The 23,739-nt window shown below is 46.1% G+C and overlaps 2 non-coding genes and 1 pseudogene across 2 annotated transcripts; all 3 read left to right on the top strand.

The window, feature by feature from the left end:
- Positions 1 to 2,300: 2,300 nt before the first annotated feature.
- LOC143716800 (U6 spliceosomal RNA) lies at positions 2,301 to 2,407 on the top strand. Its single transcript, XR_013196255.1, has one exon. It is a non-coding gene; the product is annotated as a U6 spliceosomal RNA (small nuclear RNA).
- A 1,266-nt stretch (positions 2,408 to 3,673) lies between these two features.
- On the top strand, positions 3,674 to 3,780 carry LOC143716801 (U6 spliceosomal RNA). The gene has a single exon (XR_013196256.1). It is a non-coding gene; the product is annotated as a U6 spliceosomal RNA (small nuclear RNA).
- A 3,603-nt stretch (positions 3,781 to 7,383) lies between these two features.
- Positions 7,384 to 7,481, top strand: LOC143716814 (U6 spliceosomal RNA; annotated as a pseudogene).
- The last annotated feature ends 16,258 nt before the right edge of the window (positions 7,482 to 23,739 follow it).

Raw genomic sequence — 23,739 nt, forward strand, 5'->3', positions numbered from 1 at the left:
GCCAACTCTTTTTTTTATGCTTGTACTCTGGGGCCATCGACAAGTGTGTCCACTCCCTTTCTTCAGCAGATGCCGTTGGGGAACAGGGTCTGACCACAAAGGCAATATCTTTTCCCTTCAAGGTTGAGTCAGAACACCACTGAAACAGAACAATACATTCACACAGAGCAAACTTGAGCTAAAATAAACTTCTACTTATGATGTTTTCACATTTTTATCATACAGTGACCAGCGGTGCTGTAAATACCTAAAGAGTTACATATGCCAAGTGGAAAAAAATGTGGAAAAACATACATGTGGTGTGATTGAACTTCAAGACCCTAGGCACAGTTGTCTATAAATGCAGCAATCATGAGAACAGCTAAATGAAAATACACAACAGCAACCCATCAAAGTTTACAACTCTTGATTAGTTTGAATGCATGATAGCCCAGTGAATGAATTACAAAGTGTGTGAATATGTATCCTCTGGAAGGCAGGCTACACTAATAAACAAGGTTTTTTTAAAGTGGTGAAATGGCTCGCTGGGCTCTACCACCTTGGTGAGGACTTGCTGGGCCCCCAGGTCTGCATATGCCTCAAATTATCGGAGCCGTTTTGCTTGTTAAGGCAGCGCCTATGCTGAAAGGAGACCGATTTAGAGAAAAAATCAAAGAATAAATCAAATAAAAAAATCTGTGAAGTCCTTTAAGGTTTTGTTTCCGACGTGTGTCAGAGGGCCTCTACCTCAAAGTCTCCAGAGGATTAATTCCTCCTGCTGCAGTTCGTGTCCAGTTACATCGAGTGCATGCAACGGTGGCGCAAACGGCTAAGCACTTTCCGTTTTTCTGCCAACTCGATTTTTCTCGAAAACCTGGAGGACACAGCCCATTCAGAGCTTGTATTTTGGTATCATCCATAAGTCTGCCCACCCCATTCTTTCAGTAGATGCTCTCATACATCATGGTGGAATTGGCCATTTATGAACCCTAAAGCTCTAAGATGTCCCTTTCCTAAACTGATTGCGCACTCTCAGTTTTCCTGCCAACTCTTTTTTTTATGCTTGTACTCTGGGGCCATCGACGAGTGTGTCCACTCCCTTTCTTCAGCAGATGCCGTTGAGGAACAGGGTTTGACCACAAAGGCAATATCTCCAATGTCTATAGCGCACTCTAAGTTTTCCTGCCAACTCTTTTTTTTATGCTTGTACTCTGGGGCCATCGACAAGTGTGTCCACTCCCTTTCTTCAGCAGATGCCGTTGGGGAACAGGGTTTGACCACAAAGGCAATATCTTTTCCCTTCAAGGTTGAGTCACAGAACACCACTGAAACAGAACAATACATTCACACAGAGCAAACTTGAGCTAAAATAAACTTCTACTTATGATGTTTTCACATTTTTATCATACAGTGACCAGCGGTGCTGTAAATACCTAAAGAGTTACATATGCCAAGTGGAAAAAAATGTGGAAAAACATACATGTGGTGTGATTGAACTTCAAGACCCTAGGCACAGTTGTCTATAAATGCAGCAATCATGAGAACAGCTAAATGAAAATACACAACAGCAACCCATCAAAGTTTACAACTCTTGATTAGTTTGAATGCATGATAGCCCAGTGAATGAATTACAAAGTGTGTGAATATGTATCCTCTGGAAGGCAGGCTACACTAATAAACAAGTTTTTTTTAAAGTGGTGAAATGGCTCGCTGGGCTCTACCACCTTGGTGAGGACTTGCTGGGCCCCCAGGTCTGCATATGCCTCAAATTAGCTGAGCCTTTCTGCTTGTTAAGGCAGCGCTTATGCTGAAAGGAGACCGATTTAGAGAAAAAATCAAAGAATAAATCAAATAAAAAAATCTGTGAAGTCCTTTAAGGTTTTGTTTCCGACGTGTGTCAGAGGGCCTCTACCTCAAAGTCTCCAGAGGATTAATTCTCTCCTGCTGCAGTTCGTGTCCAGTTACATCGAGTGCATGCAACGGTGGCGCAAACGGCTAAGCACTTTCCGTTTTTCTGCCAACTCGATTTTTTCTCGAAAACCTGGAGGACACAGCCCATTCAGAGGTTGTATTTTGGTACCATCCATAAGTCTGCCCACCCCATTCTTTCAGTAGATGCTCTCATACATCATGGTGGAATTGGCCATTTATGAACCCTAAAGCTCTAAGATGTCCTATTCCTAAACTCATTGAGCTTTTGCATCAATCATTGTGTCAAGCAAAGGTATGCAGAGGCGAGATGACTCGCTGGGCCCTACCACCTTGGTGATAGCTCGCTGGAACCCAAGGTGTATATATGCCTTGAGCTGGGCACCAAACCTGTGCTTGCTAAGGCAGCACATATACTAAAATTGGATCGATACAGAGAAGATTAGCATGGCCCCTGCGAAAGGATGACACGCAAATCCGTGAAGCGCTCCATATTTTTGCAGCTGTGATCAAAGCCTGCTTCACTGGACTTGATTCATCCCCTCCTGCCACTCTTTGTTTTCATTCTTGTTCTCTTGTGTCAAGAACTGGTGCATCTCCAATGTCTATAGCGCACTCTCAGTTTTCCTGCCAATTCTTTTTTTTATGCTTGTACTCTGGGGCCATCGACAAGTGTATCCACTCACTTTCTTCAGCAGATGCCGTTGGGGAACAGGGTCTGACCACAAAGGCAATATCTTTTCCCTTCAAGGTTGAGTCACAGAACACCACTGAAACAGAACAATACATTCACACAGAGCAAACTTGAGCTAAAATAAACTTCTACTTATGATGTTTTCACATTTTTATCATACAGTGACCAGCGGTGCTGTAAATACCTAAAGAGTTACATATGCCAAGTGGAAAAAAATGTGGAAAAACATACATGTGGTGTGATTGAACTTCAAGACCCTAGGCACAGTTGTCTATAAATGCAGCAATCATGAGAACAGCTAAATGAAAATACACAACAGCAACCCATCAAAGTTTACAACTCTTGATTAGTTTGAATGCATGATAGCCCAGTGAATGAATTACAAAGTGTGTGAATATGTATCCTCTGGAAGGCAGGCTACACTAATAAACAAGTTTTTTTTAAAGTGGTGAAATGGCTCGCTGGGCTCTACCACCTTGGTGAGGACTTGCTGGGCCCCCAGGTCTGCATATGCCTCAAATTATCGGAGCCGTTTTGCTTGTTAAGGCAGCGCCTATGCTGAAAGGAGACAGATTTAGAGAAAAAATCAAAGAATAAATCAAATAAAAAAATCTGTGAAGTCCTTTAAGGTTTTGTTTCCGACGTGTGTCAGAGGGCCTCTACCTCAAAGTCTCCAGAGGATTAATTCCTCCTGCTGCAGTTCGTGTCCAGTTACATCGAGTGCATGCGACGGTGGCGCAAACGGCTAAGCACTTTCCGTTTTTCTGCCAACTCGATTTTTTCTCGAAAACCTGGAGGACACAGCCCATTCAGAGCTTGTATTTTGGTACCATCCATAAGTCTGCCCACCCCATTCTTTCAGTAGATGCTCTCATACATCATGGTGGAATTGGCCATTTGTGAACCCTAAAGCTCTAAGATGTCCTATTCCTAAACTCATTGAGCTTTTGCATCAATCATTGTGTCAAGCAAAGGTATGCAGAGGCGAGATGACTCGCTGGGCCCTACCACCTTGGTGATAGCTCGCTGGAACCCAAGGTGTATATATGCCTTGAGCTGGGCACCAAACCTGTGCTTGCTAAGGCAGCACATATACTAAAATTGGATCGATACAGAGAAGATTAGCATGGCCCCTGCGAAAGGATGACACGCAAATCCGTGAAGCGCTCCATATTTTTGCAGCTGTGATCAAAGCCTGCTTCACTGGACTTGATTCATCCCCTCCTGCCACTCTTTGTTTTCATTCTTGTTCTCTTGTGTCAAGAACTGGTGCATCTCCAATGTCTATAGCGCACTCTCAGTTTTCCTGCCAATTCTTTTTTTTATGCTTGTACTCTGGGGCCATCGACAAGTGTATCCACTCACTTTCTTCAGCAGATGCCGTTGGGGAACAGGGTTTGACCACAAAGGCAATATCTTTTCCCTTCAAGGTGAGTCACAGAACACCACTGAAACAGAACAATACATTCACACAGAGCAAACTTGAGCTAAAATAAACTTCTAGTTATGATGTTTTCACATTTTTATCATACAGTGACCAACGGTGCTGTAAATACCTAAAGAGTTACATATGCCAAGTAGGAATACGTGTAAATGTGGAAAAACATACATGTGGTGTGATTGAACTTCAAGACCCTAGGCACAGTTGTCTATAAATGCAGCAATCATGAGAACAGCTAAATGAAAATACACAACAGCAACCCATCAAAGTTTACAACTCTTGATTAGTTTGAATGCATGATAGCCCAGTGAATGAATTACAAAGTGTGTGAATATGTATCCTCTGGAAGGCAGGCTACACTAATAAACAAGTTTTTTTTAAAGTGGTGAAATGGCTCGCTGGGCTCTACCACCTTGGTGAGGACTTGCTGGGCCCCCAGGTGTGCATATGCCTCAAATTATCGGAGCCGTTTTGCTTGTTAAGGCAGCGCCTATGCTGAAAGGAGACAGATTTAGAGAAAAAATCAAAGAATAAATCAAATAAAAAAATCTGTGAAGTCCTTTAAGGTTTTGTTTCCGACGTGTGTCAGAGGGCCTCTACCTCAAAGTCTCCAGAGGATTAATTCCTCCTGCTGCAGTTCGTGTCCAGTTACATCGAGTGCATGCGACGGTGGCGCAAACGGCTAAGCACTTTCCGTTTTTCTGCCAACTCGATTTTTTCTCGAAAACCTGGAGGACACAGCCCATTCAGAGCTTGTATTTTGGTATCATCCATAAGTCTGCCCACCCCATTCTTTCAGTAGATGCTCTCATACATCATGGTGGAATTGGCCATTTATGAACCCTAAAGCTCTAAGATGTCCTATTCCTATACTGATTGCGCACTCTCAGTTTTCCTGCCAACTCTTTTTTTTATGCTTGTACTCTGGGGCCATCGACGAGTGTGTCCACTCCCTTTCTTCAGCAGATGCCGTTGAGGAACAGGGTTTGACCACAAAGGCAATATCTCCAATGTCTATAGCGCACTCTAAGTTTTCCTGCCAACTCTTTTTTTTATGTTTGTACTCTGGGGCCATCGACAAGTGTGTCCACTCCCTTTCTTCAGCAGATGCCGTTGGGGAACAGGGTCTGACCACAAAGGCAATATCTTTTCCCTTCAAGGTTGAGTCACAGAACACCACTGAAACAGAACAATACATTCACACAGAGCAAACTTGAGCTAAAATAAACTTCTACTTATGATGTTTTCACATTTTTATCATACAGTGACCAGCGGTGCTGTAAATACCTAAAGAGTTACATATGCCAAGTGGAAAAAAATGTGGAAAAACATACATGTGGTGTGATTGAACTTCAAGACCCTAGGCACAGTTGTCTATAAATGCAGCAATCATGAGAACAGCTAAATGAAAATACACAACAGCAACCCATCAAAGTTTACAACTCTTGATTAGTTTGAATGCATGATAGCCCAGTGAATGAATTACAAAGTGTGTGAATATGTATCCTCTGGAAGGCAGGCTACACTAATAAACAAGTTTTTTTTAAAGTGGTGAAATGGCTCGCTGGGCTCTACCACCTTGGTGAGGACTTGCTGGGCCCCCAGGTCTGCATATGCCTCAAATTAGCCGAGCCTTTCTGCTTGTTAAGGCAGCGCTTATGCTGAAAGGAGACCGATTTAGAGAAAAAATCAAAGAATAAATCAAATAAAAAAATCTGTGAAGTCCTTTAAGGTTTTGTTTCCGACGTGTGTCAGAGGGCCTCTACCTCAAAGTCTCCAGAGGATTAATTCCTCCTGCTGCAGTTCGTGTCCAGTTACATCGAGTGCATGCAACGGTGGCGCAAACGGCTAAGCACTTTCCGTTTTTCTGCCAACTCGATTTTTTCTCGAAAACCTGGAGGACACAGCCCATTCAGAGCTTGTATTTTGGTACCATCCATAATTCTGCCCACCCCATTCTTTCAGTAGATGCTCTCATACATCATGGTGGAATTGGCCATTTATGAACCCTAAAGCTCTAAGATGTCCTATTCCTAAACTGATTGCGCACTCTCAGTTTTCCTGCCAACTCTTTTTTTTATGCTTGTACTCTGGGGCCATCGACGAGTGTGTCCACTCCCTTTCTTCAGCAGATGCCGTTGAGGAACAGGGTTTGACCACAAAGGCAATATCTTCAATGTCTATAGCGCACTCTAAGTTTTCCTGCCAACTCTTTTTTTTATGCTTGTACTCTGGGGCCATCGACAAGTGTGTCCACTCCCTTTCTTCAGCAGATGCCGTTGGGGAACAGGGTTTGACCACAAAGGCAATATCTTTTCCCTTCAAGGTTGAGTCACAGAACACCACTGAAACAGAACAATACATTCACACAGAGCAAACTTGAGCTAAAATAAACTTCTACTTATGATGTTTTCACATTTTTATCATACAGTGACCAGCGGTGCTGTAAATACCTAAAGAGTTACATATGCCAAGTGGAAAAAAATGTGGAAAAACATACATGTGGTGTGATTGAACTTCAAGACCCTAGGCACAGTTGTCTATAAATGCAGCAATCATGAGAACAGCTAAATGAAAATACACAACAGCAACCCATCAAAGTTTACAACTCTTGATTAGTTTGAATGCATGATAGCCCAGTGAATGAATTACAAAGTGTGTGAATATGTATCCTCTGGAAGGCAGGCTACACTAATAAACAAGGTTTTTTTAAAGTGGTGAAATGGCTCGCTGGGCTCTACCACCTTGGTGAGGACTTGCTGGGCCCCCAGGTGTGCATATGCCTCAAATTAGCTGAGCCTTTTTGCTTGTTAAGGCAGCGCCTATGCTGAAAGGAGACCTATTTAGAGAAAAAATCAAAGAATAAATCAAATAAAAAAATCTGTGAAGTCCTTTAAGTTTTTGTTTCCGACGTGTGTCAGAGGGCCTCTACCTCAAAGTCTCCAGAGGATTAATTCCTCCTGCTGCAGTTCGTGTCCAGTTACATCGAGTGCATGCAACGGTGGCGCAAACGGCTAAGCACTTTCCGTTTTTCTGCCAACTCGATTTTTTCTCGAAAACCTGGAGGACACAGCCCATTCAGAGCTTGTATTTTGGTACCATCCATAAGTCTGCCCACCCCATTCTTTCAGTAGATGCTCTCATACATCATGGTGGAATTGGCCATTTGTGAACCCTAAAGCTCTAAGATGTCCTATTCCTAAACTCATTGAGCTTTTGCATCAATCATTGTGTCAAGCAAAGGTATGCAGAGGCGAGATGACTCGCTGGGCCCTACCACATTGGTGATAGCTCGCTGGAACCCAAGGTGTATATATGCCTTGAGCTGGGCACCAAACCTGTGCTTGCTAAGGCAGCACATATACTAAAATTGGATCGATACAGAGAAGATTAGCATGGCCCCTGCGAAAAGCTTCGCCATCGTTCTTCTCTGTTTTCGCGCATGCGCATTAGTGCCTTTGCGCATGCCCAGTCGCACAAACGCGGTACAAACGAGACACCATCAAAGCGTAGGATCGAATCCCGACCGAAGCACAAATATTAAACATTATATTACACACTATTATATTCTTATTATGCCTATTTCATGTGTATACATAAAAGTAACATGCCGTGCATTATTTGTTTCACCTTTTTCTGCATAGATATTAAAATCTGTTGTGTTAAACATTATATTGTATTTATATTGTTTATGTTAAATAATATACTGTATTCATATTGTTTCCACTTTTTATATTGTTTCACCCTTTTCTGCATAGATATATTGTATTTATATTGTTTCACCTTTTTCTGCATATATATAAAAATTTGTTATGTTAAACATTATATTACATTTATATTATGTCAATAATTTTATTTCAATGTATAAATAAAAGTTACATGCCGTGTATTATTGTTGTTGTTGTAGTTGTTGTTGATGATGATGATGTATAGATGCAGAAAACACCAAACACAGCAGCAGTAGACTACAGTGTGAAATAGATTATTTATTTCAAACTACAATACAATAAAACATGATGATTTTGATGATGATGATGATGATGATGATGATAATAATAATAAAAAAAATAGAGCATTAGAGCAGACACATGGCATAAATGTTCTGGGGCGAGATGCAGAACAGTGGTATTGATGCAGAACAGTGGCACAAGGCTTCATTCCTCTTATTTTAAACCACATCAATCACAGCAGACAGACGCATAGTATAAGGGCTCATTACAGACATGCATGGATAAATAATGCAGCAGCATACAGTGTGAAGTACCAACGCGGCGGCAACAGAGCCAGTGGCAACTGGACGTAACTCCAAAGACAGTGACCACATTATTGACCATACCCACATGTCCAAAAGGCCTATATAACTTGTCAGCGCATAAAATCAGAACAGCACAAATGCATGACAATGTGTTATACAGGTGTGAATGTGTTATACAGGTGTGAATGGGACAGACAATGTTTTCTTTTCTTTTTCTTAAGCCATATGATAGGCAGCATACACACACAGTATAGGCCTATATAACTTGTCAGTGCAAAGAATCAGAATAGTACAAAGGCATGGCAATGTTATACAGGTGTGAATGGGATACACAATGTTTTTTTTGCTGTAGAAAAGTTGTGGCAGGTGTGGACCGGTGTTTGTAGGAAGCCTCCACACCGCGGCAAGGTCCCGGTCCTTGTGGAGGGTAAAGTCAATGTCTTTAAAAAACAAACAAACAAACACTGAAACAACTATATACACCTGCCCCAGCGAGAATGCGAAATCAGTCCGGGGCTCGACCCTGGTCCTTCATCTCCCTCAGCCAGTCCTCCACACTCTTACCCGCTGCGGCGGCAGAGCAAAAATGTACATTGCCGTAGCGGGTGTGTCCGGTCTCCCTCCGCTTTGGCTGGCCGCATCTCCTGCACTTTTGTTCTTGTGGCACGCCGGCCCGGGCAGCGACGACTGTTCCTGCCGCTGCCCTCTGCTCAGCCCTCTTCCTCCTCAGCCATTCAGTTTTGTACGCAGAGCGAGGCTGAGGAGGGGGAGCAGGAGGTGGTGCAGGCAGCCGAGGGCCGGCGTGATGTGCGGCGGCCAGCGGCAGAGGGAGGACGTGTGGGGCTGGCGTTGTCCGAGGGAGCGTTGGGATGGGGAGCACCCTCACACTCTGCTGGGGCAGTGAGAGGTCCAGAAAGAGAGGCTGTGTTGCCGGAAAAGGTCCTGTTGCAGCTGCAGCAGCCGGTGGTATGGCCAGGACAACAGCTGAGGGGGCAGGCGGTAAAGGCGCCAGTGGGCGCACTGGCGCTGGCAGAACAGGCACCGGTGCTGCCACGGCCGGTGTTGCTGCCAGAGGTCCCGCCGCCCTTGGCGCTGCTGTCCTCGCCTGGCCTGTTGCTGCTGCCGGAGAACGATCCACCGCTGTTGCTGGGCACGGCGCCGAACCCGCTGCCGCTGCCGCTGGTGGTCGTCCCTCTGCTGCAACGCCTGAAGCTAGCACAGTCCTCTCCTTCTCCCGCTGCATCCTGGTGAACCTGAAAACGGATTTCAACGTAGTGTTTTAGTTACATGTACAATTTTGAGAGCATGCCATTCAAGCATGTCATTACCATAACATCAAAAGCATCAAACATACCACAGCGAGAAGGTCCTGGCGTTCAGCTCAAAGAGCTGTATGGGCGCCCGAGCCATCAGCCTCTGGTGGCCCAGCACAAGGTCCCGGATGTGCTGGTACCGAAGCAGTATGCTGTCCCACCGCGACCTCCGGGCACCGCGCGCACGGCTGCCCGAGGGGATCAAGCGGCAGAGCTGGGTGCATACTGCCTCTACCAGCCGGCTTGCGCTGGGACTGCTGGCAGGTCCAGAGGTCTCTCCGACCAGGCAGCTGTGGACAATGGACAAAAACAATGACAGATATGAGCATGATAATGGGCAACATTACATAAAGCAGCTTGTTTGTACACCAGGGAAATGTATGATGGAAGCGTAGCCTTACCGTCTCAAGCTTTCCACACCAGGTATACTGGTGCGGCTTGGCTTGGCTGCCATGAAGCGCCCCTGAGCTGGCCTGTCCCTGTAGCGGGGAGGGTAAACTACTCGGGCCCTGTCGTACGGTGACAGGGCCTCGTAGAGCCTGATAAGCTCGTCTACCCTCCCCTCTGACAAGGCCGGGTCGTGACGCAACCCCACCAAGGCCGTGGCCAACTGGACCACGGCCAGGTACCCCGGCTGGTCATCCGGTCCTCTGTAGTCCTGCAGACACACAAGAAGAGATGGAAAACAATAAGTCAGGTGGATGGAACAGAGCGAGCGCAGTTTTTGGTGATGCGAGATGCACTGCAGTCGCAGACCACAAAGAGGTGGCGTGCTTACCTCAGCAGCCTGCTGAGGCTCTGGCGAGGACCGGCCGGGGGAGTGGGGTGCGGGCTCGGGGGCACCGGTCGGACTGGATGGCTCGGGCGCGGGTGCGTCAGCCGGTCGCCCTGACCGCGGGTCCGTCTGAGGAGCTGGGAACTCGCCAGGCACGTGCAGGGTGAGGTCCTCCACCTCCTGCGGGCCGTCGGCGAGCTCGTCATCCTCGACGAGTTGGGGAACGTCCCCCCCCGCGTCCGGAATGTCAGGGTCCAAGCTGACGTCCTGCAGCACTCTGCCCGTCTGGGAGTACAGGTACTCGATGCCGATGAGTTCCCCTGAAGTACAACAACACAAATCGCATCAGTCAGTCTGGTACAAATATCATTCAGTGTGGACACGTGTAAGCGCGGTGGCTTGAGTGTTCTTACCCGTGTACTCCCTGGGCTTGGTGTAATCCTTGACCACACTCGTGCCAAGCACCCTTTGGCTGAGCTGGTCAAGGGAGTGCTGCAGGGGGCCATTGTAGGAGCGGAGCAGCGGCCGTCCCTCCTGTGCCACGGACGCCGCCCTGTCGGCGTTCCACCGCGTCAACCCCTCCAGGAGAAATGCCTGGAAGTGCCAGGGATTGGCACTTTCTCCTGAGGAGGAACACAGATCTGTTTAGCAGTTTATTCAGTGCACACAATGTGAATGACAGCGAGTCGATGACAGTGAAAGATTGACATGACAGTGAAGCATGTGAAACATACCTGGAATGAAGCGGTTGAGATGCAGGTGGAACGACTCCAGGGACGTGGAGCCTCGTGCACAACGGTACACCGGCAGGCTGATCCCCCCCTTGGTCACCCTGCCGGTCTCAGTGTACAGCTCCACGCCCGGCGGGTCCTGGATGCAATGGAGGTGGCGCCGCTGCTCCGTCCAGATCTTCTGGATGCGGTCTTGGTCCAGCAGGGAAATCCCCATGGTGTCTCGTCCGTTGGCACCGCCGAAGGTTTCCAGGAGGTCACCGATCAGCCGCTCCGTCTCCGCCGCTCCACGCGTGCGGCGACGGCAATGGAGAGCCATATTCTTGCGGCTGACGTGCCTCCACACTCCGGCGTCGGACGAGAAGGTCATCCCCTGCGCCTCAAGCATCCTCTTCTTCGCCTTGAGTAACCGGGCTGCGTCCTCTGGGTCCCACAGGAAGATGCACGAAGACAGCTGCTGCAGGAAGGGTTTATACAGCTGGTGGCTCTCGGTGGTGACACCTGTTATGGAAAAATGCATGTTACATCAAGTTATGGAACCAATGATGTCTCTTACTGTGATGCTGTTTGTTTAATTATTGTTTTTGCCACAACGCACCTGACGCGAACCGCCGCATCAGGTGCCAGATGTCCAGCCGGACCACCAGCTTGTCCCACTTCCCGAACATGTCAGCTGTCTTGGATCCCCCGTGGGACGAACAACAGTCCCGGTCGACGTAGAGGAGCTGAGGCGGCTCCACCCCAGCGTCCCGATACCGCCGCATTAACCCCGCAGCCATGGACAACAGGCCGGCACCCTCGGCGTCCGTGAGCACGGACATGAGCACCTGTCCGTGCTCGTTGCCGACGTTCGTTGCCCACGCTGCGGTCTGGGCGGCAGCACCGGCGAGCTTCCGGGTCACCTGTTTGAAAGAATAAAGCATCTCAGTAAGGCTGCACGCACATAGCCAGAGCGTGATACTCCGCACCACATTTATATACATATATATTTATACATACATAGCACCACATTTACCTTCTTGGTCGAATCCATCTTCAAGACCGTTCCGAAGACGGAGGTGACCCGGGCCTTCACGTCCTCCAGGCGGGAGAGGATGTCGTGGCAGTACACCATTAACAGCCACGCGTACTGGGGCACGGGTGGCGGTTTTGGTGGTGGGGTGCACATGCGCACGACACCTCGCGACGTGAAGGGCTCCATGACGCTGAGGTAGTGTATGGACCGCCGCATCCAGGCCTCTGTGTGTGCCTCACAGAGTTTTTTGTACAGCTTGTACAGGCAACCGGGACTGTGAGGGAAAAAAACAACACAAACAAACACACTGTAAGGAGGCTGAGAGGAGGTGCTACATGCAGTTTGACAGTCAACTTCACTGAGTTGTGCCGTCCATGAGTACGGGCACGGTGTGTGTGTGTGTGTGTGTGTGTCTGTGTTTGTGTTTGTACCTCAGCCGAAGCAGGAGTGGGCGTTGCGGGCTGCTCCACTTTCCTCTCCTTCCTCTTCCTCTTCGCCGGCGCTGGTGCCAGGGTGGCCTCCCCAGATGGCGTCTCCTCCACGGAGACGCGACGGGGCTCCTCCCTGGTCAACGCCGGAGCCCGAGCCGGAACCGCGAGCGTAGGTGGAGCAGCCGCAACTCGAGGTGGTGGCGGTGGGGGAGGGATGGAGGACAACGCCGGAGGAGGTGGAGATGGAGGCCTCACCACCAGCGGGAGAGTCTGAAGGACCTGTACGTGAGCTTCAGACACATTCACACACAACAAAATGGCATCAGCACAATGATAGTCATGGGGCAACACACAGGCAGGCAAGACTAAGTGAGTCTGAGTGTTAATGACGTGCAGCATGCCAGTGATTAGATGACGTGCAGAATGCAAGTAATTAGATGACGTACAGCATGCCAGTGATGGGGCAGATGGTTTAGTGCTACAAGGTGAATGTCAAGAGATGCAGCAGGGCCAAGGGAAGTAGACATGTGAAGGTGGTTAAGCAAATCTACATTGCCACTATGTTCTACACATCTACCACCGACAAAGACGGCTACATTACCTGCCAAACCTACCTTTGGTCTTCAAGCATCAGCTGTAGAGACCAGTAAATGAAACCATTACAGTTAATACAAAAATACCGCCAGAAGAATATATATTGAGGGCAAATGTTACAGTGTGACGTGTCCAGTGTGGTGCCAGTTACCCGTTTCTAAGTCAGTGGCCATCTGGACCAGATCCTCGTCCGTCACCTCTGTGGGGGGGGGCGGCGGCGGAACCGAGGGGCACTGGTCTCTGACGGATGTAGACACCGCTGTGGGGTGGGAGGGCAATGGTTAGTTAATCCTGTACACTGAACCACTGTTGTGTTAAAGAGAAAGAAAGAGATCTACCTGGAACTGCAGGCCGTGCTGGTGTGGTCATCAGCTTCCTGACCTTGGCCTGCAGCTCACCTGGGGCCATTGGACGCCTTCCCAGTAGGGCCGAGAACATGGGAGCGATCGGCTTGCGCGGCGGCAGCGCGGTGGAAGCAGCGGCCTTGCTGGGGACACTGCTGGTGGTGGGGGTGCTGCTGCTGCTGCTGCTGGTGGGAGGTGGGGGGTTAGCAGCCACCTCTGCCGACCGCTCCTTGTCTCGGCCCAGGATGTACTTCCTGGCGGCGTCCATCGAGGTCCCAGGCTGCGGTGTCTTCCGCCGTAGCCACTTGACAAAGCTGCAAGACAATGATCAAAGATTAACACGCATATCAACAAGTCACAGCACCCTGTCGACAGTTCACTGCCCTTCACCACAACAGGACTTACTTCTGGTGCTGCTTCTCCTTGGAGTCGTACAGGTCCTTCAGGGTGGCCTCCTTGTAGTCCCCAAAGCCAACAAGCGCCTCGCCCTCACACCCGGGCTGAGTGGCGCGAGCCCGGGCCTCCTCGTGCACCCGGTGGTAACGCAGCTGCTCAGCAAAAGCAGGGTGGGCGCACGAGTACCGGGCGAGTGCGTCCTTGTTGGCCATAAGGGGGCTGTCGGAGGCACTTTTCTCCCGCTCCCGCTGGTGGCTGGCAACCAACTGCGTGGTGTAGCCCACGTCGTTCTCCAGGAGCCAACGGAAAGTTTGACCCTGGTACTTGCCAAACTGGATGCTGTGGCAGCCCAGCACCAGCATGGGGTTACCAGGGTCACCGCCCTTGGAGACGACGTGGGCTTGGGCCTCCTTCTCCACCTCCTCTGGCTTCTTGGCCCTCGCAGCAGCGGCGGTCCCGCGTGGCCCCTTGGCGGCGATGAAGGCCGCCGCCTCATCAGAGGCCCGCAGGACAAGCTGCTGCGAGGCCGTCAATTTAAATTTTGCAAAAACCATCTCTACAATGACATAGCACAGCGTTAAGGGAGCATTACAGGTTAAACTACATGTTAATTGCCATATTAACAGGAATATCACACATAAGATTAATGATATACTAGTACTACACATTCACTATTGAAATATTAATGTTAACAAATTAACATAACTTGACACAACAGGTAAATAATGACAGGTAAACAAACAGGCATATTGTTAATGCATAAAACATACACTTAAACTTTATATTTTGATTTCACGTGGTGATATTATAATCTTAAGGGTCTAAAGATAATAACTGTATGGTCTTTTCATCATTTAATTTTGTTTTCAGAGATCGTCACATGTTGTCCCGTTCATTTCCAATGCAATGGATTACATTACATTACATTACATGCTAGCGATCTCTCAAAATGTATTTAATCTTTGATCAGACTACCTGGTTATCTTCATTAGACCACGTAGATGTAGTTACTACAGTTTGGAGTCGAAATTCAAAGTGTAAATATGGTTTAAATGTGTTAACCGGACGCCTGACGTACGTTAACGTATCTTTAAATAACGTTATCAAAACCAGCGATTGACAGCATAATACATCGACAAATTCCATGTCAGTACATTGTAAAAGTACTCTGGGAAGACAATGTTATGTCAGTACATTCGTAATATTCTATTTATTTTTGTTTTACTCACTGACTCACTCGTTGACTCGTTGTCAGTTGCTTTGGTGGTTGCTATGACAAACGCTTGATTATACTAACCGCTGATTGGCCCAAAACGCTCGACAAACGCTTGAGTATACTAACCGTTGATTGGCCCAAAACGCTCGACAAACGCTCGACAATACGAGCTGCTGATTGGCTAAAAACCGAAAACGCTCGACAAACGCTCGACAATCCGAGCTGCTGATTGGCCCAAAACCGAAAACGCTCGACAAAGGCTCGACAATCCGAGCTGCTGATTGGCCGTCATCCAGAGAACATTGCTGGGCACAGAGCGCAAGGATGACACGCAAATCCGTGAAGCGCTCCATATTTTTGCAGCTGTGATCAAAGCCTGCTTCACTGGACTTGATTCATCCCCTCCTGCCACTCTTTGTTTTCATTCTTGTTCTCTTGTGTCAAGAACTGGTGCATCTCCAATGTCTATAGCGCACTCTCAGTTTTCCTGCCAATTCTTTTTTTTATGCTTGTACTCTGGGGCCATCGACAAGTGTATCCACTCACTTTCTTCAGCAGATGCCGTTTGGGAACAGGGTTTGACCACAAAGGCAATATCTTTTCCCTTCAAGGTGAGTCACAGAACACCACTGAAACAGAACAATACATTCACACAGAGCAAACTTGAGCTAAAATAAACTTCTAGTTATGATGTTTTCACATTTTTATCATACAGTGACCAACGGTGCTGTAAATACCTAAAGAGTTACATATGCCAAGTAGGAATACGTGTAAATGTGGAAAAACATACATGTGGTGTGATTGAACTTCAAGACCCTAGGCACAGTTGTCTATAAATGCAGCAATCATGAGAACAGCTAAATGAAAATACACAACAGCAACCCATCAAAGTTTACAACTCTTGATTAGTTTGAATGCATGATAGCCCAGTGAATGAATTACAAAGTGTGTGAATATGTATCCTCTGGAAGGCAGGCTACACTAATAAACAAGTTTTTTTTAAAGTGGTGAAATGGCTCGCTGGGCTCTACCACCTTGGTGAGGACTTGCTGGGCCCCCAGGTCTGCATATGCCTCAAATTATCGGAGCCGTTTTGCTTGTTAAGGCAGCGCCTATGCTGAAAGGAGACAGATTTAGAGAAAAAATCAAAGAATAAATCAAATAAAAAAATCTGTGAAGTCCTTTAAGGTTTTGTTTCCGACGTGTGTCAGAGGGCCTCTACCTCAAAGTCTCCAGAGGATTAATTCCTCCTGCTGCAGTTCGTGTCCAGTTACATCGAGTGCATGCGACGGTGGCGCAAACGGCTAAGCACTTTCCGTTTTTCTGCCAACTCGATTTTTTCTCGAAAACCTGGAGGACACAGCCCATTCAGAGCTTGTATTTTGGTATCATCCATAAGTCTGCCCACCCCATTCTTTCAGTAGATGCTCTCATACATCATGGTGGAATTGGCCATTTATGAACCCTAAAGCTCTAAGATGTCCTATTCCTAAACTGATTGCGCACTCTCAGTTTTCCTGCCAACTCTTTTTTTTATGCTTGTACTCTGGGGCCATCGACGAGTGTGTCCACTCCCTTTCTTCAGCAGATGCCGTTGAGGAACAGGGTTTGACCACAAAGGCAATATCTCCAATGTCTATAGCGCACTCTAAGTTTTCCTGCCAACTCTTTTTTTTATGTTTGTACTCTGGGGCCATCGACAAGTGTGTCCACTCCCTTTCTTCAGCAGATGCCGTTGGGGAACAGGGTCTGACCACAAAGGCAATATCTTTTCCCTTCAAGGTTGAGTCACAGAACACCACTGAAACAGAACAATACATTCACACAGAGCAAACTTGAGCTAAAATAAACTTCTACTTATGATGTTTTCACATTTTTATCATACAGTGACCAGCGGTGCTGTAAATACCTAAAGAGTTACATATGCCAAGTGGAAAAAAATGTGGAAAAACATACATGTGGTGTGATTGAACTTCAAGACCCTAGGCACAGTTGTCTATAAATGCAGCAATCATGAGAACAGCTAAATGAAAATACACAACAGCAACCCATCAAAGTTTACAACTCTTGATTAGTTTGAATGCATGATAGCCCAGTGAATGAATTACAAAGTGTGTGAATATGTATCCTCTGGAAGGCAGGCTACACTAATAAACAAGTTTTTTTTAAAGTGGTGAAATGGCTCGCTGGGCTCTACCACCTTGGTGAGGACTTGCTGGGCCCGCAGGTCTACATATGCCTCAAATTATCGGAGCCGTTTTACTTGTTAAGGCAGCGCCTATGCTGAAAGGAGACAGATTTAGAGAAAAAATCAAAGAATAAATCAAATAAAAAAATCTGTGAAGTCCTTTAAGGTTTTGTTTCCGACGTGTGTCAGAGGGCCTCTACCTCAAAGTCTCCAGAGGATTAATTCCTCCTGCTGCAGTTCGTGTCCAGTTACATCGAGTGCATGCGACGGTGGCGCAAACGGCTAAGCACTTTCCGTTTTTCTGCCAACTCGATTTTTTCTCGAAAACCTGGAGGACACAGCCCATTCAGAGCTTGTATTTTGGTATCATCCATAAGTCTGCCCACCCCATTCTTTCAGTAGATGCTCTCATACATCATGGTGGAATTGGCCATTTATGAACCCTAAAGCTCTAAGATGTCCTATTCCTAAACTGATTGCGCACTCTCAGTTTTCCTGCCAACTCTTTTTTTTATGCTTGTACTCTGGGGCCATCGACGAGTGTGTCCACTCCCTTTCTTCAGCAGATGCCGTTGAGGAACAGGGTTTGACCACAAAGGCAATATCTCCAATGTCTATAGCGCACTCTAAGTTTTCCTGCCAACTCTTTTTTTTATGTTTGTACTCTGGGGCCATCGACAAGTGTGTCCACTCCCTTTCTTCAGCAGATGCCGTTGGGGAACAGGGTCTGACCACAAAGGCAATATCTTTTCCCTTCAAGGTTGAGTCACAGAACACCACTGAAACAGAACAATACATTCACACAGAGCAAACTTGAGCTAAAATAAACTTCTACTTATGATGTTTTCACATTTTTATCATACAGTGACCAGCGGTGCTGTAAATACCTAAAGAGTTACATATGCCAAGTGGAAAAAAATGTGGAAAAACATACATGTGGTGTGATTGAACTTCAAGACCCTAGGCACAGTTGTCTATAAATGCAGCAATCATGAGAACAGCTAAATGAAAATACACAACAGCAACCCATCAAAGTTTACAACTCTTGATTAGTTTGAATGCATGATAGCCCAGTGAATGAATTACAAAGTGTGTGAATATGTATCCTCTGGAAGGCAGGCTACACTAATAAACAAGTTTTTTTTAAAGTGGTGAAATGGCTCGCTGGGCTCTACCACCTTGGTGAGGACTTGCTGGGCCCGCAGGTCTGCATATGCCTCAAATTATCGGAGCCGTTTTGCTTGTTAAGGCAGCGCCTATGCTGAAAGGAGACAGATTTAGAGAAAAAATCAAAGAATAAATCAAATAAAAAAATCTGTGAAGTCCTTTAAGGTTTTGTTTCCGACGTGTGTCAGAGGGCCTCTACCTCAAAGTCTCCAGAGGATTAATTCCTCCTGCTGCAGTTCGTGTCCAGTTACATCGAGTGCATGCGACGGTGGCGCAAACGGCTAAGCACTTTCCGTTTTTCTGCCAACTCGATTTTTTCTCGAAAACCTGGAGGACACAGCCCATTCAGAGCTTGTATTTTGGTATCATCCATAAGTCTGCCCACCCCATTCTTTCAGTAGATGCTCTCATACATCATGGTGGAATTGGCCATTTATGAACCCTAAAGCTCTAAGATGTCCTATTCCTAAACTGATTGCGCACTCTCAGTTTTCCTGCCAACTCTTTTTTTTATGCTTGTACTCTGGGGCCATCGACGAGTGTGTCCACTCCCTTTCTTCAGCAGATGCCGTTGAGGAACAGGGTTTGACCACAAAGGCAATATCTCCAATGTCTATAGCGCACTCTAAGTTTTCCTGCCAACTCTTTTTTTTATGTTTGTACTCTGGGGCCATCGACAAGTGTGTCCACTCCCTTTCTTCAGCAGATGCCGTTGGGGAACAGGGTCTGACCACAAAGGCAATATCTTTTCCCTTCAAGGTTGAGTCACAGAACACCACTGAAACAGAACAATACATTCACACAGAGCAAACTTGAGCTAAAATAAACTTCTACTTATGATGTTTTCACATTTTTATCATACAGTGACCAGCGGTGCTGTAAATACCTAAAGAGTTACATATGCCAAGTGGAAAAAAATGTGGAAAAACATACATGTGGTGTGATTGAACTTCAAGACCCTAGGCACAGTTGTCTATAAATGCAGCAATCATGAGAACAGCTAAATGAAAATACACAACAGCAACCCATCAAAGTTTACAACTCTTGATTAGTTTGAATGCATGATAGCCCAGTGAATGAATTACAAAGTGTGTGAATATCTATCCTCTGGAAGGCAGGCTACACTAATAAACAAGTTTTTTTTAAAGTGGTGAAATGGCTCGCTGGGCTCTACCACCTTGGTGAGGACTTGCTGGGCCCTCAGGTCTGCATATGCCTCAAATTATCGGAGCCGTTTTGCTTGTTAAGGCAGCGCCTATGCTGAAAGGAGACAGATTTAGAGAAAAAATCAAAGAATAAATCAAATAAAAAAATCTGTGAAGTCCTTTAAGGTTTTGTTTCCGACGTGTGTCAGAGGGCCTCTACCTCAAAGTCTCCAGAGGATTCATTCCTCCTGCTGCAGTTCGTGTCCAGTTACATCGAGTGCATGCGACGGTGGCGCAAACGGCTAAGCACTTTCCGTTTTTCTGCCAACTCGATTTTTTCTCGAAAACCTGGAGGACACAGCCCATTCAGAGCTTGTATTTTGGTATCATCCATAAGTCTGCCCACCCCATTCTTTCAGTAGATGCTCTCATACATCATGGTGGAATTGGCCATTTATGAACCCTAAAGCTCTAAGATGTCCTATTCCTAAACTGATTGCGCACTCTCAGTTTTCCTGCCAACTCTTTTTTTTATGCTTGTACTCTGGGGCCATCGACGAGTGTGTCCACTCCCTTTCTTCAGCAGATGCCGTTGAGGAACAGGGTTTGACCACAAAGGCAATATCTCCAATGTCTATAGCGCACTCTAAGTTTTCCTGCCAACTCTTTTTTTTATGTTTGTACTCTGGGGCCATCGACAAGTGTGTCCACTCCCTTTCTTCAGCAGATGCCGTTGGGGAACAGGGTCTGACCACAAAGGCAATATCTTTTCCCTTCAAGGTTGAGTCACAGAACACCACTGAAACAGAACAATACATTCACACAGAGCAAACTTGAGCTAAAATAAACTTCTACTTATGATGTTTTCACATTTTTATCATACAGTGACCAGCGGTGCTGTAAATACCTAAAGAGTTACATATGCCAAGTGGAAAAAAATGTGGAAAAACATACATGTGGTGTGATTGAACTTCAAGACCCTAGGCACAGTTGTCTATAAATGCAGCAATCATGAGAACAGCTAAATGAAAATACACAACAGCAACCCATCAAAGTTTACAACTCTTGATTAGTTTGAATGCATGATAGCCCAGTGAATGAATTACAAAGTGTGTGAATATGTATCCTCTGGAAGGCAGGCTACACTAATAAACAAGTTTTTTTTAAAGTGGTGAAATGGCTCGCTGGGCTCTACCACCTTGGTGAGGACTTGCTGGGCCCTCAGGTCTGCATATGCCTCAAATTATCGGAGCCGTTTTGCTTGTTAAGGCAGCGCCTATGCTGAAAGGAGACAGATTTAGAGAAAAAATCAAAGAATAAATCAAATAAAAAAATCTGAGAAGTCCTTTAAGGTTTTGTTTCCGACGTGTGTCAGAGGGCCTCTACCTCAAAGTCTCCAGAGGATTCATTCCTCCTGCTGCAGTTCGTGTCCAGTTACATCGAGTGCATGCGACGGTGGCGCAAACGGCTAAGCACTTTCCGTTTTTCTGCCAACTCGATTTTTTCTCGAAAACCTGGAGGACACAGCCCATTCAGAGCTTGTATTTTGGTATCATCCATAAGTCTGCCCACCCCATTCTTTCAGTAGATGCTCTCATACATCATGGTGGAATTGGCCATTTATGAACCCTAAAGCTCTAAGATGTCCTATTCCTAAACTGATTGCGCACTCTCAGTTTTCCTGCCAACTCTTTTTTTTATGCTTGTACTCTGGGGCCATCGACGAGTGTGTCCACTCCCTTTCTTCAGCAGATGCCGTTGAGGAACAGGGTTTGACCACAAAGGCAATATCTCCAATGTCTATAGCGCACTCTAAGTTTTCCTGCCAACTCTTTTTTTTATGTTTGTACTCTGGGGCCATCGACAAGTGTGTCCACTCCCTTTCTTCAGCAGATGCCGTTGGGGAACAGGGTCTGACCACAAAGGCAATATCTTTTCCCTTCAAGGTTGAGTCACAGAACACCACTGAAACAGAACAATACATTCACACAGAGCAAACTTGAGCTAAAATAAACTTCTACTTATGATGTTTTCACATTTTTATCATACAGTGACCAGCGGTGCTGTAAATACCTAAAGAGTTACATATGCCAAGTGGAAAAAAATGTGGAAAAACATACATGTGGTGTGATTGAACTTCAAGACCCTAGGCACAGTTGTCTATAAATGCAGCAATCATGAGAACAGCTAAATGAAAATACACAACAGCAACCCATCAAAGTTTACAACTCTTGATTAGTTTGAATGCATGATAGCCCAGTGAATGAATTACAAAGTGTGTGAATATGTATCCTCTGGAAGGCAGGCTACACTAATAAACAAGGTTTTTTTAAAGTGGTGAAATGGCTCGCTGGGCTCTACCACCTTGGTGAGGACTTGCTGGGCCCCCAGGTCTGCATATGCCTCAAATTAGCTGAGCCTTTCTGCTTGTTAAGGCAGCGCTTATGCTGAAAGGAGACCGATTTAGAGAAAAAATCAAAGAATAAATCAAATAAAAAAATCTGTGAAGTCCTTTAAGGTTTTGTTTCCGACGTGTGTCAGAGGGCCTCTACCTCAAAGTCTCCAGAGGATTAATTCCTCCTGCTGCAGTTCGTGTCCAGTTACATCGAGTGCATGCAACGGTGGCGCAAACGGCTAAGCACTTTCCGTTTTTCTGCCAACTCGATTTTTTCTCGAAAACCTGGAGGACACAGCCCATTCAGAGCTTGTATTTTGGTACCATCCATAATTCTGCCCACCCCATTCTTTCAGTAGATGCTCTCATACATCATGGTGGAATTGGCCATTTATGAACCCTAAAGCTCTAAGATGTCCTATTCCTAAACTGATTGCGCACTCTCAGTTTTCCTGCCAACTCTTTTTTTTATGCTTGTACTCTGGGGCCATCGACGAGTGTGTCCACTCCCTTTCTTCAGCAGATGCCGTTGAGGAACAGGGTTTGACCACAAAGGCAATATCTCCAATGTCTATAGCGCACTCTAAGTTTTCCTGCCAACTCTTTTTTTTATGCTTGTACTCTGGGGCCATCGACAAGTGTGTCCACTCCCTTTCTTCAGCAGATGCCGTTGGGGAACAGGGTTTGACCACAAAGGCAATATCTTTTCCCTTCAAGGTTGAGTCACAGAACACCACTGAAACAGAACAATACATTCACACAGAGCAAACTTGAGCTAAAATAAACTTCTACTTATGATGTTTTCACATTTTTATCATACAGTGACCAGCGGTGCTGTAAATACCTAAAGAGTTACATATGCCAAGTGGAAAAAAATGTGGAAAAACATACATGTGGTGTGATTGAACTTCAAGACCCTAGGCACAGTTGTCTATAAATGCAGCAATCATGAGAACAGCTAAATGAAAATACACAACAGCAACCCATCAAAGTTTACAACTCTTGATTAGTTTGAATGCATGATAGCCCAGTGAATGAATTACAAAGTGTGTGAATATGTATCCTCTGGAAGGCAGGCTACACTAATAAACAAGGTTTTTTTAAAGTGGTGAAATGGCTCGCTGGGCTCTACCACCTTGGTGAGGACTTGCTGGGCCCCCAGGTGTGCATATGCCTCAAATTAGCTGAGCCTTTTTGCTTGTTAAGGCAGTGCCTATGCTGAAAGGAGACCTATTTAGAGAAAAAATCAAAGAATAAATCAAATAAAAAAATCTGTGAAGTCCTTTAAGTTTTTGTTTCCGACGTGTGTCAGAGGGCCTCTACCTCAAAGTCTCCAGAGGATTAATTCCTCCTGCTGCAGTTCGTGTCCAGTTACATCGAGTGCATGCAACGGTGGCGCAAACGGCTAAGCACTTTCCGTTTTTCTGCCAACTCGATTTTTTCTCGAAAACCTGGAGGACACAGCCCATTCAGAGCTTGTATTTTGGTACCATCCATAAGTCTGCCCACCCCATTCTTTCAGTAAATGCTCTCATACATCATGGTGGAATTGGCCATTTGTGAACCCTAAAGCTCTAAGATGTCCTATTCCTAAACTCATTGAGCTTTTGCATCAATCATTGTGTCAAGCAAAGGTATGCAGAGGCGAGATGACTCGCTGGGCCCTACCACATTGGTGATAGCTCGCTGGAACCCAAGGTGTATATATGCCTTGAGCTGGGCACCAAACCT

This window comes from Siphateles boraxobius, unplaced genomic scaffold (assembly GCF_051911475.1).
Source record: "Siphateles boraxobius isolate OS27281-9 unplaced genomic scaffold, OSU_SipBor_1 6, whole genome shotgun sequence".
NCBI lineage: Eukaryota > Metazoa > Chordata > Actinopteri > Cypriniformes > Leuciscidae > Siphateles > Siphateles boraxobius.